Genomic DNA, 12,370 nt, shown 5'->3' with positions numbered 1-12,370 from the left:
AGTAAAAAATTTGGTAACTACTTTTCCGAACTATAAACGCTCTCTTCATAAATGCTACCAATTAAGTCGCCCGGATATTTCTTCACAAAAAAAGGTTTTTTCAATATTTTTTTTTTTTCAGCGCAATAAATTTTATTATATGTAACAGACGGCTTATCTCCACCCTAAATACTCCTACAGCAAGCCAATCAGCCATTCCATATACTATTTATTTACTTGCGATCAAACATTTCGACGTTTTATTACCGTTATTCCCATACAACTGAAGTGAGCCATAACTCATTTTTTGGCCTCTGTGATATAGATGACATTGTTTTCATTATTATGTATGTCAGCGATGTGGCACCCAAAACGGTATCATACAGAATGTCCATGCATACATACATATTTACACCCTTATGTCCATGTATATTATATAAAAACACGAATAGATATTAATGACTACGGCATACAGCAGCTTTTTAGCTTTCATATTATTTGCTCTAAAATTAGTGGAGGTTATTGTATGTAGTTATGGACACGTGTACTATATATTCATGTGTCTAGATGTTAAGGCTATATATAGTCTCACCTTTTACAATGCCTTATCTTCCGCTCTTTCAATTCTCAATCTCAAAAAAAGGCCAACAAATTTTGGCAAAGTAAAAGTTACGAATAATAATAGCTGAGGAAAATTAATGGCTTAAAGAATGGCGCAAAAATTAGCATCATTTTATAAAATTAACAGCGAGCAAATAATAGTTTGTGGCATAAGCTAAAATTAGCTTTGGCGAACGCTTATTTACGTACATAAAAGTACATATGTATGTATACAGTAGCATGTACATTAGAGCGGGTCGATTTGCAGTTCTACGGACCATTCGCAATAGCTTTGCCTAAGGGACTAAGGATTTAAAAGCGGTTTCGCGCCAGCGGTTTTAACAGCGAGGTTTTTTAAGGATTAAAAAACATTTTTGTCAGTAATTGAGCTATCCTCATGAAGTTTAATAAGTCGGAATCGGTCTGATCATACAACTATATAACATATCTCCTATACAACCGGTTAATGAAATTTGTATCGCTTGCTTGAAACCGGTCTTTTATCCATAGTCTCCTTAGAAAGTTGTTCAGAATGATCCGTCGAACATTCCCCGCATACACGATTTTATATGTAGAAAAAAAACCAACCCACTCTAATGTATTTCTGTAAATACATATGTGCCTATTAATAGTGATAGCTACATAATTATTAACTCGGATGATGTGGTTTTCGATTTTTTGCAGCTGTGAGCTTAAAACTTTCAATAATTTTCATTTCCAAACCATCAATCATTTCTAGGTTATAGCAGAGCTCTTGTTTGGACACTTACAAAATTAGCTAATTCTAACGATTTATTGCAATAAATGTACAATTTTAAATCCTGTTTGTGGTGTTATAAAGATGAGAATACATACATATATACAGATCTACCGTGTGCCGTCGTTTATGTCAGTATGGGGAAACTAAATATGTTAAAAGACATGCTTTTATATTTGAGTCATATTTTGTTAAATTATAACTTATTTGGACTAATCTTTGAATGAACTTTACTCAGGTAACATGTTTCGTTAGTCATATAAAATTAACTCTTTTTTGGCTAAATACAACATTACTATTTCAGGCTGAATCCGACATGACTATTTACTGTGTGTGCGCTCATCAATGAACAGTGGTCACAAACAGAATAACGGTAGTGAAATCTGGAAATCTGAGTGGTCAGTTAATACCAGTTCTTTTTGACAACAGGCTCACAGAGATATTTTTTTTGTTGTTTTTTTTTTTTTTTGCAGAAACTAAATATATTATTCACATTGTGACCAAATGCGTCCTCTAGGGGGGATCAGAAATCTTTAAAGCTTTTCCAAAAATTAGTGAACAGTCATAATAAACAAATATTAATCGGTTGGCTTCCACTATTTTATAACACTAAATCCCTTAGAGGTTTAAAAACTTCAAATAAATACTACATTTTCAGGGTCTAACTTCTTCCCCTGTGATTTCATATGTAGTGGGGATCTTTATCAACATAACGGTAAATTTTTAATAACAATAAACGTCTTTGTACAAAAAAATATATAAAATATTTAACCGACTTGTTATCAGCTAATGTGTAAGCTTAATCTCATACAGAGAATTCATCAACTTGAAGTCCAGATCTATTTTCTGTGGATTGATTTCATTTGTACGACTTTCCTTTATGTTTATTGTTGGATTTCAGATTAGTTCTCTTGCCCTGGGGATAATAATATCATGAGAACTCTTCATAGTCTTCTTTGTATTTGATCAGATTTCTCCAGGCTCCAATGTTCGCTTTTATAAATAAAGTCGTCATACAAAGGAAAAGCACTCCACTACTTTCGACCTTAACATACGAAGTGTCTTTTCGCCATCAGCAAATCAATTAAACCGCAACAACATTTCAACTACAGCACAGTCATACCTATACCGTGACTTTGGTTGAGCTGGGTAAAGATGAATCCACAATATCGGCGATCAAGAATCCTAATCTACTCTAACTCTAATACTCCTCGTTTTTATTCGTTGGAAAGATCGATACAGTGGGACAGTGGGAATATTTTCAAAGCTGACGTTGCACATTTTTATCGAACTCACTCTTTCTCTCTCAAACTGTTCACTTTGGCCTGTTTAAAAACATTATTCGCGATTAGGTGTATTCTTTAACTTTCTTCAAGTACCTATAATTCCAGCTATTCGATGACAGACACTTTTTATTAAACACTTGCGGCAATAATAATTTATGCCGTTTAACTAAAGTGTTTGCTTAATACGCTTTAGCATTTAATTGAAGCGCTAATGTGTCACAGTTTTAATGGCTTCATTAAAGGCCTGCCAATAAAAGTATTAAATTTTTACTTTTCCCCTTGTCAATGGTCATAAATCACTCGACAATAATGAGCACACGCATGCAAACACACATCAATACACATGTTCATATTTATCCGACATATATGTATATTGTTTTGGGTGTTTTCGTTTAATCATTTCAACATTGAACTATCATTATATTTAACACAAACTATTTGCATACAATTATCGCATTGACTTGAAGGCAACACGTACGCCATATTGTATACATATGTATGTGCATGTGTGCATATTGTAGCAAACTTTTTGCCAGCTGAGATTCTGTGGCGCTACGCAGCTGCACACAGTTGATTGCATTTCTTATGCAAATATTGCCACGCGGCGCGAAACTAAGTACATACACACATACATACATATCTATATATTATATTCACACATTCACATATACACTCACACTTCAAATTCAAAACAGTTTTATCACTTCGCTCTCAGCAAAAAACGAAGTGGACAAGCGAGGCTTGCGATAAATGCATTTTCCCCTTGAGTGCAGCGAAAAAAGATTTAAATTAAATAATATTTATTATATAAAAAATGTAATCTTCCTTTTTTGTTTGCAATCGCGTTTTTATTGGCGTCCTGAGTGTCGTCCGTATGAAGTATAAATTATATTTTCTGCATTTTTTCTGTTTATTTTGCGCGTTGCGCTTTCGCAATGATGGAATTGAAGTGTTTGTATGTATGTGAACGCGTGTATACAAAATATATATACAAACCGATTTTTGCTTCATGTATATTTTGATTTAACATCCCCTAGAGGCCGGAAGTGCGCTTTGATGTCCGTGGTTATGTACTTTTGACTATCAACGACGTCGTGTGGATGGAAATTTTCCAGAACTCGTCGCAGGTGGTGAGAATGAAAAGAGAAAAGTGAAGGAAATGAAAAATAATAAGCTAACAAAACATTTTTTAAAGAAAACTACAAAAATTCAAAAGTGAAGACATACCGAGTCCTCACATTGTAATCACTTTATCATATTGACCTTTCGAAATGAGGAGTCCTCTCAATTTCCATTTACGTTGGATTCGAAATAGAAACGACATTCTGTTTGATTAAATGAAAAAAAACGTATACTTGATATAAAGCGTGAGTTTCCAGCACATGTGCTGCAGAGGTTCCATATTTTTTAAAGAAATATCACAGACACTTCAAATTTATTTATTATCACTCGAAAGAACATTCTTGGAAGATTATCTCTATCTTGGTCGCGGCTACATCTCAGATGATCCAATTTTTTATTACTCGTTCGAGCATTTCGACAGGTAACTGGCGAGTAACACGCATGATGTCTTGCTCCAAGGCCTGAATCGAAATTGGCCACATTGACTTTAGACTTTACATATCCAAACAGGAAAAGTCTAACGGTATGATATTAGACGATTTTGGTGGCCCAAACGTGAAATTATTTGCTCTCCGAGGGTTTCTCTCAATAAATCTTTGCGAGTTTCATTCTCAGGCAAATAGTCGGTCAGCATGGCGATCACGATAACGATCGCCATTGACGGTTACGTTCTCACCGGCATCACATTTTGAAGAAATATGGACCGATGATTCTACTGGCCCACAAACCACACCATACCCCTGTTCTTTCTGGATGAAATGGCAGCTCTTGAATCTCTTCAAGTTGTTCTTTGGCCTAAAGACAGCAATTTTGCTTGCTTACATACTCATTGAGCCGGAAAAAACTTTGGCTTGAAAACGTCGGATATTCCTGTAATTTTTCAACAACCCATAGAGCAAAGTGATGTCGCTTGGGGAGGTCGAATGGCTTCACTCCTTGTACAATCTCTATTTTTTAGGCTTTCCATTTAAGATCTCGACGCAAAATGCTCCATATCCGTTAGATACGTCAGTCCCAATTGCTGCGAACTGCGTCGAATATACTCTACACTCCTTGTACACTCTCCTTGTACACTCTCAGCTACGCCTGCTATATTTTCTTCACTGCGTGCTGGACGTGGTCCACTGATATCCGTGTTTCCGATAAATTTCCAGCATCTTGGTGAGAAAATGTATATAATTTCTGATCGATATCTCAAAATCTGAGACACTAACTTGCTTATATGGACTGACATAGCTAAATCGACCGAATTCGTCACAAAGATTTACGCGGCAAGTTTAATAACCCAGTTCAGGGTATAAATAGTGGCTGGTGATATAATTTATTTCTCAGGACTCTTTTAGTGTACTCACTTGCCAAATTTTCAGTTCTAGAGCCATTGCGTTCTAACCAGTTAACAAACTATGAGCCGTTTAATCCAAATTTGGTTGCCACAGTGGATGGAATTAAATTTTTTATAAATAATTCTAATAAATCTCAACAGGATATCTGCCTCAGGCCAGTACTACTTACGATACAAATCATATTTTTTATTTGTATACGTACATATGTATTCACATTATTCCATTGCATGTATTTAATTCTGCTGACTGCACGACCAGTGTGACCATACCGGCACAAAACATTTTCTACCCATTTGCCCAGCGGACAAAATAGTATAAATAAATACTTACACATGCTTTAGATATATATATGTATGTATCTCGTACGCATATGTATATACATTTATATGTATGCTTTCTTCTCACTGAAGGAACGAAAATATGCCGGTTAAATGGATCGCTGCAGGGAAATTAGTGCTCCGCTTTGCGTTCTCATGCAACACTTTAAATCACGAACACAATTAGCTGACTGCCTCACTATCTACAAAAACACAAGCAGACATGTTCACAAATGTAGACGGACTACACACAAGTGATAAAATTATTGTGTAAATAAAGAAACACGATCCACAAATAAATATAAAATATATCCATATGCATATGAGCGTATGTAGGTATGTAAAGGCAGAGAAGTAAAGTGACATTAATAAAGCTGAATGAGGAAAACATGCAAACCAGAAATACACGAACCGCAACGATTGTCTACAACAAAGATAGAACTCGTCGACCCACTGAGCGCTGGAGCTCAGCTGAAGTATCCACAAACGCTATATGCTTACATGCATGTGCGTATGTGTGTGTGTGTGGTGTACTTGCAGGCGGCCTCCTCGACGGCTTTGAAGAGCAGCGCGGTAATTTAGTTTGTCCCGCAGTTGAAAAGTAAACGGATACAAGGTGCTGCAAATAACGTCAAATCGCTAAAAAGTGCCGCAAAGAAATTTAATAATAAAACGAAAAGTGTTTACGAAAGATCTCACATTTATATTTTGCTATTATCAAAGTGTTTGCCTTTGAGCACAAGCTACAAAAAGTAAATAAATGAATAAATAGATGCTGTGTCTCAACGTCTAACGGAACGTGTGGCAGTGAAGTTGTGCAAGGAATGTGTTGAAGGCCAAAAGCAAACAGGACCAATTGATAAGATACATACATACATTCATGAATTTGTATGTTCATAAGCAAATGTACTGAAATGCTTTAGAAATATGAAATTTAAAATAAATTGCTATGCCGAAGGCAGATGGCAAAGTTATGCCAGGAAAAGTGGCGAAACCCGGAAAGTGAAAAAAGTTACCGGAATTGTAACAAACAAATTTATATTTTTTAGCAAGCCCATCACAATGTCCTACAAATTAGCCACTTTTTATCAAAACAAGCAAGTCAGATTCACTTCAAGTTTCCAGCACTCATTACAAATCTGTGGGTTCAGCAATAAGAAAAGCTCAATATAAGCAAAATTTTATGAAAACGTGGCTTGGAAATTATTCTTCTCTGCAATTTGTTGACTAGCAACTCTCTGGCGACTTCTACTTCAAGTTTGTTTTCTTAAAGAAAGCAGATATTTAATTATAAAAATGTGTAGACGAGTTCCACAAGAGGTACTGAGAGCCTCTAATATTTTCAAAATGTTCGAACCAACAGTTTTTCTATGTTCTTCTGCGCTACAGCTCTTCACAGAGGTTGACCGAAGTTAAAATTAAAAAATGTTTAAAAAAAATTCCGTGCTACCCTCGTGCCTTAATAACTTTTAGTACTCTTACCACAAGCAAACTCAATTGCATTTCAAATGGGCAACATTATACGCTATCATACCGTTATATTTGGTTTTGTTCCGCCTAAAAATAGCGAAAATTAGTAGACAACAAAAACAACTGTCTTCATAATTTTCAACGCCCGTCAGCTTCCTTTGTTTGCCGAGCCTGATAAAACAACAGAGTGAAAACATACGCTTATCTCCTTGCTGTGCAAACAAAATGTGTGCAGAATTTCTATTCGGCCAACCATTTTAACTACCTTTCGCAAACAAGCGTGAAAGCAATACAAATAATGCTGACTGTTTTCATTTGTTGAAATATAAAAAGTAAATTTGAATATACAAGTATACTGTACATACTACCAAGAGAGAAAAGTAGTAAGACTTTGTTCATAATTTTAAAATTCTTAATTTATTCTTCAAAATCTGTGACGCCCCCCTCAAAGTAATCCTTAATCATCGAAATAGTTGTTAAGCTCTATTTGCATGCGCTTAGCGTTTCGCGTTTCAGAAGTCACGCGGAGCTAAATCAGGTGAATACGGTGGTTGCGGCACGATATTGTGTGAAAATTTGGCGAAAAACTCAAGTCCGATTGATCGTCTATTTTCGGTAGAACGCATAGATCCAAAACTCATCGCCAGTAATAATACGTTTCATAACATCCTCGTCGTCGGAAAAAATTGAGTGATTTTGGAACCATTCGTTCTTTCACATTTCTTAAGTCCAAATTTAAATTAAAAAGTTTTTCGATTTTTTGCCGACAATAGTATAAAACACTGACCGTTATCTAAATTTAATTTTATTTCTATTCTCAGAAAGAATTTAAACGTCAACCTTTTTGTTCATTGGGTTATCGCCAGCTCAGTTTACCACGTGTGGAATGTATTCCACGAAATTACACTTTCAATTATTTTTCTTATTATTGTTTTTGGTAAGCACATTGTGGGCATTCTCGCTCTCTTTCGGTCTCGACCACTGCCAGTCAATATTGGATTACGAAAGGTGTGACGTAAGTTTATTTGTACTCACACCACATACTGTATAATAAATGTATGTAACTTCGAAAAGCGGTAAAATATTTTAACTTTTTGTATTTGAACCGATACTTTTTTTAATTTCTAAAACGTAAACGTTTACTCAGCGTTAAGCAGTTTATTGTGTTCGGAGAAGCTTCTTTACAATATGAGATTTGTAGAACTCATTCTATTTATTAACTGACCAGGCCATCTTGATCATATTTCTATAACACGTACTTGCAGTAAATAAGAATTAAATGTTATAAATGAAAAGAAACGGGTTAAATTTCCGTGCTGCTGGAAAGTCCAATAACCCAGAATATAAATTGTAGTAGATATCAGATACCTCTATATAACGATAACCGCTATATAAGTATGATAAAATAAAATTTAAAATTAGTCAGAAATTACGAAATTAAACACTTCTATCTTTACAAAATTTTGGCAAAATGGCAATCCTGCTTGAGAACTTCGCTTCCTCTGCAACTCTACAACCTTTGCCTTGACACATTTTTAGTGACGCCTTGATTTGTGTTTGTTCATGCGTTCACTCTTCAGTTAGCTCTTATCTAAATTTCTTTGTTTACCATATTTAGTGTAGTTGAAGAATGATTTTTGGTAGAATGAGAGATTACTGGGCTGTATTTCGTATTTTAAGAGAATTAATAATACATACATACATACACGAAAATAGTTATGAAGCCAAAGCAATCGAGTCAAAAGAGAGAGAAAGTGAGAGTAATACTGAACTCTTGGAACATTGACAATTTAGGTAGCTAGTGTGTGATCTTAGAACTAGGAATGGCCTCTTATTTTAAATCAGGGTTTTCGAAACGATATTTAATACAATTTTTAGCACTCAAAAGTTGAATAATACCGCTGATTCCTGATGAAAGATATATGTAAGAATATACACTTAGATATGAGTACCGAAAGGGTATCTCTGCAAATGTGTCGGGAACTTTAAACCTCATCGGTGTAGTTTAAAAAAGAGCTCAGAACAGTCGTTTAGACTAGGAGTCTTCACCTCCTACAGCCCGAAGCTTCGTAGCGACTCTGTTGAGGAACAGATAATAGCACTTATTTCAACCATTTTAGATCTTTCTGAACGTATAATGAATCGCGGAATTGGCATAGAACCTTCAAAATTGATTTTAAGATTAAGCTATCGATGAGATTGGATCCTAGACAGCGGTTAGGATCAGATTATTCGTAATGCATCAAATCTTTATTATCTTGAAATGATCTATATAGCGAACAGGGTGTTATTACGTCTGCTAAGCGACCTAGTTTACTTCTTACTTAATTACAGGGATATTCATTCTACCTACGTAGGGGCCCAATATTTAATTATCTTCTCTGCGGACAACTGTCTTGTTCGTAGTTATTCTTAAGTCAAGTCAGTCCTTTCAATTATGGAAGATCATTTTGTCTTTATCTGTCTGAAAATCAGATTTTGTATAAAAAGAAGGCCTCTAATTGAGCAAAAATAAGAGTTTTAATTAATTCAAAAGACAGATTGACTGAATAAGTGAATGAATCAATAGCAACGAAACTTAATAAATAATGCAAATATGAACTAACCGCGCTCACCACTAAAAGCACATCCAGCGGATGTTAACAAACAGACAGATGAGCAATAACACCTGCAAAAGCAACGAACAGTTGCACAAATTGCTGTTAAAAGCACAGTCGCACAATATAATACAAGCGCACTCTAAACACATACATACATAGTATATGCCGAAACGTGCAACCCAAACTGACAGCGCAAGCCGCTTCACTCAGGCGCCGCGCCGCTACTGTGCAAAAAGACCAGCTACGCGCGAACACAACATTGGGTGACCACGCGTCAATTGATTGAATTAAGTGCATGTGTATATTTTTAGATGTGCTACTGATTGGGGCATTGCGCAGATGTGCCATCATATCATCACTTACTGTCGTCAATTTGTGCAAACATTTAGCGCGCATGGGTGACTCGAGTTGACTGTGCGCGCAGGCGAAGTAGGCGGCGACGAGCGTTCGCTGGGCGTTAATAGACGCGCTAAGCGAAGTAGAAAGCAAAATGTGGTGGCGCTATTATTAACGCTTGCAGCTTCGCTGATGGCGCACCTGCTGAAGTTGTAGCCGACGCGCAGCGTTGATTGATTTCGCGATGCGTGGTCGCGCACGTAGTGCCAAGCGCTTGCGAATTATGAGCTGTATTACATAGATTTCTTTATAGCATTATTTGATTACGCTGCGCGCGCCCGTCAATCACCCGTTCGGGATGTTATTAGTTCATGTTTGCTCCAGCGCGCTCAGTGCAATAGACAATGCTCGCGATTCAAGCGCTCTTGGCGTCATAAAGCTTGTCGCAATGAAAATTAATTTATGATTGGTGATGCTCCGATGACGAGACTTTGTTTTTCTTAATGCAGTGTTTTTATTGCTATAGGAGAGGCATTGGTGTTCCTATGTGCATACAGACATGCATAAGTAGTTATACATATGTATGTATATTCAGTTAGTGTTTCTTTTAAATTTTTATCGCCTTTTTTAGTCACTTTATTTCGTTATGATTCTGTTTCTGGTTATTTTTCCCGAATTCTATTATAAACAATGGCTGAGTATGTTTCTTGATTTCACAAAGTGTGAATAACTCTAATTGTGCATACTCATATGCATATATATATAAAATATATTCTTCTTTTCAAAGCCTCGCATTCCACCAACTTGGTTAATCCCACAATCTAATCGCAATCACCCATTGAGATAATCGCGGATTATAATCGATTGTTTTGCTTATAAGATTGAGTGTATGTCGGATATTCTTGAGTGTTCATAAATTTTAAAACTCTAACTGTCAACACAGTACAATTTTCAAGTTCGGGAACTTGTGATTAAGAGAATTTATATTCTTAAATCGTTTCAAGCGGTCAAAAATTGCATCAATGTCAGCAGACTGAGTTTATTGTTACAACACAACCTGGAGCAAAAGCGAACACAATACATAGTGTGAACACCTAGTAATCATTACAAAGAACTTTGCTAGCAAAATAAGTATAACTGGTGAACATTTTTGAGAAGTATATTTTTATACACATGAATTATGTACCTCAAAATACTCTATATCAGTTTACTTTTTAGCAAAGAATGCTGAAAATATTGAATTTCACAAGCTTTAAACTTTCACGAGCTTTTCGAGATGAGGCGCTTTTGAAAATAGAAATTAGAAAACATCTCTAAAATGCGCATTGAAGGCCACACAAATGTTTGTAAATATAATATTACTTGGTGTGAGAATTTTAGCATACGTTTTTTAGGTCCAGCCACGAAAGATCCGAAGTCGACAATATTCGTGGGACTCGTATTACTAATTTTGCGAGAAATTTGTTCGCAATTCAATTATTATTTCAAAAAAATGTTAAAAGGGCGTTTCTTAAGTTGAAATTTAGTAAGTAAAGCTGTGTTCCACAAGTTCAATAGCCAAACTATTTATTACGCAATTTCCGAACAACCAAATTTTTAAGAACAACACATAAATTAATTGATTTATTACTTGAATTTATTATTCAGAAATTTATTAGGAGCATATTTTTTTAATAAACCGCGATTGACTCAATAGAGGCAACGCCACCACATCATTTCGAAAGCATCATGTGAAATTTTAACTACCACAAAGCGTAGCTTTATTTATTTATTTAAAAAATTAGCGTTGACCACTTAATTTACAACAAACACGAGTACCGGGTGACCAGCATCAATAATGGCTTGAGTAAACAATGATAAATAATGAACGGAAAAACTCGGGGCATTTCACAGCTAAATTAAGTGATCTTGCAGCTTGTCATGCGATTGCTGTTGCCCTGCAATTATTCAAACAATAAAGTGCGGTGCATTGTTCCTCAAATAAGTGCGAAGTCTATGTAAATCTGTGTTATTTACGTTGAGTTGAGTACGTGCCTCTAGCGGTGAATGAAGACATTATCTTGTTAATGCTCTCTATAAATATTTAAGTTTTTGATTTGAAGCTCACAGCTGTCACAATAATTTTCGAAAGGCACAACTTTCATTTGAMAACGCAATATTCACATCCGCTAAAATTTATTAATATTTTTTTTTTTTCTGAATTTTTGTTCTTTTTTAAATTACAATTTTGAAATAAAAATATATTTCGCTTGGTCTGAGATTGTCAGCCAGAGTATACTAAACATATGTACAAACATACATATTCACATTATCAAAATTTCCTAAACTGTTTATTTAACAATCCATCCATTCAAATCTGTTGACTTCTAGAATTTCATTAAAATACTTTTCTGTTTATAAAAGTGCTTTCGGCAAAAGTTATCTCAAGAATTGGTGCTGTAGCGCTCAAGGCTACTGATAACACAGCCACCGTATGCCGTTATCGCTGACAAGATGCCTAAAACAACACTGTGTACAAGTACTGCAGCTTCCCAGCGGTACTTGGCACATGATCGGCGTA

The 12,370-nt window shown here is 35.5% G+C and overlaps 1 protein-coding gene across 8 annotated transcripts in view; it reads left to right on the top strand.

Moving 5' to 3' along the window:
- The window catches only part of LOC108975358 (TLD domain-containing protein 2), a 186,220-nt gene that overhangs the window by 51,575 nt on the left and 122,275 nt on the right, over window positions 1-12,370 (top strand). The window contains exon 1 of one of the 8 annotated variants that reach the window (XM_018943774.1): window positions 6,015-6,156. The exons of the other annotated variants lie outside the window; for them this stretch is intronic. The gene's annotated coding sequence lies outside the window, so the exon portion shown is untranslated. Of the gene's footprint in view, window positions 1-6,014; window positions 6,157-12,370 lie in introns of those variants that run through there. 8 annotated transcript variants of the gene reach the window in all.

Source organism: Bactrocera latifrons, unplaced genomic scaffold (genome assembly GCF_001853355.1).
Source record: "Bactrocera latifrons isolate USDA-ARS-PBARC rearing strain unplaced genomic scaffold, ASM185335v1 scaffold_64, whole genome shotgun sequence".
In the NCBI taxonomy this organism is placed as follows: Eukaryota; Metazoa; Arthropoda; class Insecta; order Diptera; family Tephritidae; genus Bactrocera; species Bactrocera latifrons.
This window is presented reverse-complemented; position numbering and strand designations above follow the sequence as displayed.